The 5,822-nt window shown below is 31.6% G+C and overlaps 1 protein-coding gene across 1 annotated transcript in view; it reads left to right on the top strand.

The window, feature by feature from the left end:
- Positions 1 to 5,822, top strand: part of LOC102677831 — a 352,155-nt gene that overhangs the window by 109,596 nt on the left and 236,737 nt on the right. Inside the window, exon 3 of the mRNA XM_006610354.2 lies at positions 3,066 to 3,155. The gene's annotated coding sequence lies outside the window, so the exon portion shown is untranslated. The remainder of the gene's footprint in view (positions 1 to 3,065; positions 3,156 to 5,822) is intronic.

The raw sequence follows: 5,822 nt of genomic DNA on the forward strand, positions 1-5,822 counted from the left end.
TTTCACACAAATATATATTGATAATATATTCGAATATATCACAAATGACAGTGTTTCCAACTAGACAATAAGATAGAAGCTGTTATGAAGTTAGATGGCGCCATTTTTATGCTAACATTATATTTGTAATATTTGAAGAAATATATCACAAACGATACTGTTTCCAACTAGAGAATAAGGAAGCTAAATGTTGTCGTCTTCATATTAATATTATATTTGTGTGATATTCGAAGGAATATATCACAAATGACAATGTTTCCAATTAAACAATAAGAAGAAACTGTTATGAAGCTAGATGGCGCCATCTTTATATTAACATTAACATTATATTTATAATATTTGAAAGAATATATCACAAATGACAGTGTTTCTAACTAGATAATAAAATGAAAGCTATATTAACATTAATATTATATTTGTAATATTTGAAGGAATATATCATAAACAGCAGCGTTTGTGTTTCTAATTAGACAGTAAAGTGGAAGCTAGATGGCGTTCCTTACCATGTCTTGGACTTTTTATCTTTAAGTATCGTTTTCATGTTGATATTTTATATTTGTATGATATTCAAAGAAATATATCATAAACAGTATTCGTGTTTCCAATTAGACAATAAAATAGAAATTATCATGAAGCTATCATGAAGCTAACGTTTCTTACTATGGGCTTTGTATTTTTAAGTGCCGTTTTCATGTTGATATTATATTTGTGCGATATTCGAAGGAATATATCGTAAACAGCAGTGCTTTCAATTAGACAATAAAATAGAAATTATCATGAAGCTATCATGGCGTTCCTTATTATGGGCTTTGTATCTTTAAGTGCCGTTTTCATGTTGATATTATATTTGTACGATATTCGAAGGAATATATCGTAAACAGCAGTGTTTTCAATTTGACAATAAGATGGAAATTATCATGAAACTAGATTCATTAAATATCGTTTTCATTCTTAGTTCTTCTGACACACCTTTTTGTGGTTTCTTTCACAAAGACGAAACAATCTTCCATGGAGCTACTAGATGTCATTATGATTAAAAGCATCGGTGCACATTCCCGCCATTTTATTTATCGAGAATTTATGAATCGCGTTCAGACTATATTCACAATATTATTGTTTGCACAGATAGAATTTCGTTGCAACTTGGGTTGATCACGTTTCAAGCGATTTTATTAATAGAAATTAAAATGGCCGATACGTTGGCCACGAATGTAAAAGCGAGTTTCGATGAGCGGATCAATTGATGAGCCCCGACTCTGACGTTTGGACGTGCTGTTCGTTTAATTGTGCGCACGTTTTTGAAAATCAGACGGTTTGTTCGCGCATTGTGATTTTGTATATAAAAAGGATCAGAATTGCATTGAAAAAAGTAATAAATATAATAAGAAGAATATAATTATTATACATTAATATTAATATTAATATTATCAAGATTAATTTGTAATCAGAAACTATTTTATCAAAACCAATGCAAACTTGATAGAGATTATAACAAAAAATTATAAAATTATAGGATTACGACAACTAGAAAAAAAGAAATAATAAATAATATTTTTAATATTTTTAAATTTTTATATAAAAGTATTCGTATTTTATTGATGGCCAAGCGCAAACGATGCGATTGGTTATAATAAAAGTATATAATTTTTTTTTTAACAATCACGAATAATATCCTCTCTTATTATTCAATTATATTTATCTAAACTGTTCTGCATCCCATTTACTCAATAAAGAAGCAATTGTTCGTCGAATGATCCAGATTCACGCTATTTATTTCCGTTGCACAGCTGTAAATTAATGTGTCTTTAACATACCCTTGAAATCGCGACCGTTTTCTCAGTCGTCATCGAAGTTTCATGGACGTCGCACATCTCGTCCCTGCCTCTGCCCGGTAAGAATCGTCTTTTATTTGCGTGTATTTTCACGTGCGTTGCTCGCGCTTAAAATATCGTGGAACGACATGGGAATAAAGAGAAAAAAATGAAAGAAAGGGGTCTACGTATAACTCGAGAAAAGAACAAGCGGTGTCATTTTTAATTGGCGAAAATTGCTGGAAGAAGAATTTGCATACTTTTCAGAGACGAATATATGAATATATATTATATGTATATTTACTGGGTAACAGTTAATATTAGTTGATATTTTAACACGAATATTTCTATAAACATAATAATTCACAAATTTATAATAATGAGTGATCAAAATATTTTAATAGAAACAATTCTTAGAGAAAATAGTATATATATATCCCTTGGGAAGGAAAATTACCTTTTATTTACTTTGAAATCGTACATTCAAAGAACTTAATGTTCCACGGATTTGTTCTTGGTTGCGCCGACGAAGAAGAAAAATAAAATAGAGAATTTGTGCAGTGGAACTGTTTATCATCTTCTTTTTATCATCGCGAAAGGAGGAATTTTTTTTTTCCTTTTTCGCTTAAGCATCTAACTGTGAGACCGGTTCTTTGAGCAGTTTTCGCCGGATATTGGGCTCCCGAACAGGGGGAATAAAATCAATGCTGGCCGAAACCGGAAGTTTTTTCTCGAAATCTCTACGTTTTCTGGGACACTGGTGTTTTTTTTTTTTTTTTTCTTTTACGAAAATTACTCACCAATAAAAAGTTGAAGCATTCGAGAATTATTTCCCGAATCAGAGCGAGACGATTTTCTTTCTCGTGAAAATTTTTAAATTTCCCGCCCATTTATATAATTAAACGAATTTATCCTTCCTGTTTACCGTTTCTTAACCTTACTTTTCTCTCTCTCTCTTTTTCTTCTTCCAATTTTGCTTATTCGAACGAATGATATAAATAAATTGCTTTGGAAAGAAACTCTATGGTATAATATACATTTCAATTTCACTTGTCAGAAAATTTATTTTCTGTTAAATATCATTACATAAAAAGAAAAAGCTAGTAAGTAAGATATTTCATTTGTATTCTTTCAGAAATTTATATATCCGCGTATTACTCGTAATTTATTACGAAATTGTTGGAAAATATTTTACACGATACGATTCTTTCGTCAACTGTTATATAACTAAGTTTCAATTTTTTCCAATTGCAGGAAAAACCACCAATGATCGTTGACCCCCTCGAAGCACGAAACTGCAAACATATTCGCCTGGACGAGCGACTAACCATCCCGCGGTGAAAGGTGAGTAGCTCATCCCCCGCCTCTCGAATATTTTTCCCAAAGGAAATCTTGGAATTTCCTTGGAACGAGAGAAATCGGCAAATTTAATTTTCCCACGGAACATCGTCTATTGTTTCGGAATGTCGGCCGCGGTAACTCGAGCTAACGTCGCGAGAACCAACGAACGAGCGAACGCTTTTCCTCTTCGCTGGGAACGCGTTCACCCTATTTCCACCGAGCTGCAAAATTTCGAAAGTGGAGGGAAATAAAAAAAAAAAAAAAGAAAAGAAAAGAAAGAAAAAGAGAGAGAGAGAGAAATGCATCGTGTAATTGCTTATCGTTCGCGAGGCACGTTCCATAATTTTTTCTCTTTTCTCAACGAGTCACGAATCAGGACAAACAAAGAGGGGGGGAGAAAAAATTTTTTTTTCCACGAAGCTTTCTCGTCCCATATTGCCGGGACCTCTTACGATACGTGAAATTGGGTTAGAGGGGAGGAAAAGAGAGTTTACCTCTCTGGTAAATTTTTTTATTCTTTCTTTTGGAATTTATCTTTTTCATCGATCTTCTCGTTATTAGGATGGATGCGTTAAGTATTAGTTATTTAAGTTTTATGCAGGGTATAGTTATATTTGGTATAGTCAGGTTGGTATACGAAAAAATGTCACGCGAAATATTTATATATTTAAGTAAATTTGAGGTTTGCACGAAAGTGTATCTCCTCGTCGAACTTCAACTGCTTGCAATTTAATAAAGAAGCTTCAGTCATTTTTCGAATCGATCTTGCAAAGATATTCGAACACTCTGTGCATTTATATGTTTGTTATATTAAAGGTGACGAGAGTATAGAAAAGATGAAAAATTACGAAATATTGAAAATGTATTTAATATCTTTCGTGTTGCGACACAAGAGTCCGTGCAAAGAGAATCTCGAATTCTCGAATTTTTCCTTTAAAGATTCAATTTGAAGATGTGGAGAGCAGGATTTAGATAATTTTGCGCGCGCGTGAAAGGAGCAAGTTTAAAAACGCGAGAACGCTCCCTGTAAATGTATTCCAACGGCTTCGTTTTCGTTGGTACGTAAATTCTGTCGCCCGATTATCTACATAATAGGCGAGCGTACAGAGAATTTATATCGTCCGACTTCCCAATGAAAATTCATATCTCTCTTTCACTGAAATTTTCCTTCGTTTCGAAGGAAGGAACAGCAAGGTCTTCCACCTCTTTGATAAATCCTGCATTCCGCGGTCGCTGGCTTCGAAACGGCGGCTCTAAATTTTTATCCTCGAACAATCATCATTCGATCCAGGATTTATATACGATCAATTTGTCGAGTCAAGCTTTCTCGAGAAAAGATTTATTTATCGATAAGGAATACAAGTCTCTTCAAAAATATAGATTCAAGAATTCAAGGTTCTTCTTTTTCTATATATATAGAACTTTGAATTCTTGAATTTATATTTTTGAAGAGATTTTTTTGTCGATAAATAAATCTTTTCTCGAACAATCATCATTCGATCCAGGACTTATTTATTATACGATCAATTTGTCGAGTCAAGCTTTCGAGAAAAAATTTATTTATGGAGAAGAAATATAAATCTCTTTAAAAATATAGATTCATATCTCTTCAAATATATAGATTCAAAAATTCAAAGTTTTTCTTCTCCTATATATATATTAATTAAATTGGATTACACATGTTTCTTTATACAATTTTTTGTAGAAGTAATCTGATTTAATTATCATATTAATATATGTATATATATATAGGAGATAGGAATGCAGAAAGCGAAGAAGAACTTTGAATTCTTGAATCTATATTTTTGAAGAGATTTGTATTTCTTATCGATAAATAAATCTTTTCTCAAACAATCATCATTCGATCCAGGACTTATTTATTATACGATCAATTTATCGAGCTTTCGAGAAAAGATTTATTTATGGAGAAGAAATACAAATCTCTTCAAAAATATAGATTCAAGAATTCAAAGTTTTTCTTCTCCTATAAATATATATATATATATTAATTAAATCGAATTACACGTATTTTTTTACACGTGTTTCTATATATGAATTGTTTAATTTTTTTCCCTCTTCTTTTATAGAAGTAATCTAATTTAATTATCACATTAATATATATATAGGAGATAGTATGAGAATGCAAAAAGCGAAGAAGAATTTTTTCTTCTTGAATTCTTGAATCTATATTTTTGAAGAAATTTTTTGTCGATAAATAAATCTTTTCTCGAACAATCATTATTCAATCTAGAATTTATATGATCAATTTTTTGAGAATTCAAAGTTCTTCTTCTCCTATATATATATATATATATTAATGTGACAATTAAATCAGATTACTTCTACAAAAGAAGAGGGAAAAAATTGAACAATTCATATATAGAAACATGTGTAATCCGATATAATAAATTAATCTAAAAATTCTCAAAAAATAAAAATTAATAAGAGACGTCTATATCTCAAATCGAACTTTGTCACTGTCCATCAAATTCCTCAACTCGACCAATTAAAGAACCTCATTCTCTATCTCTCAGCGAAAAAGAATTGTGCCGAGAATAAGGACGTTTCTGTTCGATTTAAAAAACGCGAATAAAAGCAAGGGTTGGGAAGGCAGTGGCGGCGGGGACACGTGAGGAGGAAGAGGAGGGGGCGAAGGAAACGCGTGACGGG

Source organism: Apis dorsata, unplaced genomic scaffold (genome assembly GCF_000469605.1).
Source record: "Apis dorsata unplaced genomic scaffold, Apis dorsata 1.3 scaffold_73, whole genome shotgun sequence".
NCBI classification, from domain to species: domain Eukaryota; kingdom Metazoa; phylum Arthropoda; class Insecta; order Hymenoptera; family Apidae; genus Apis; species Apis dorsata.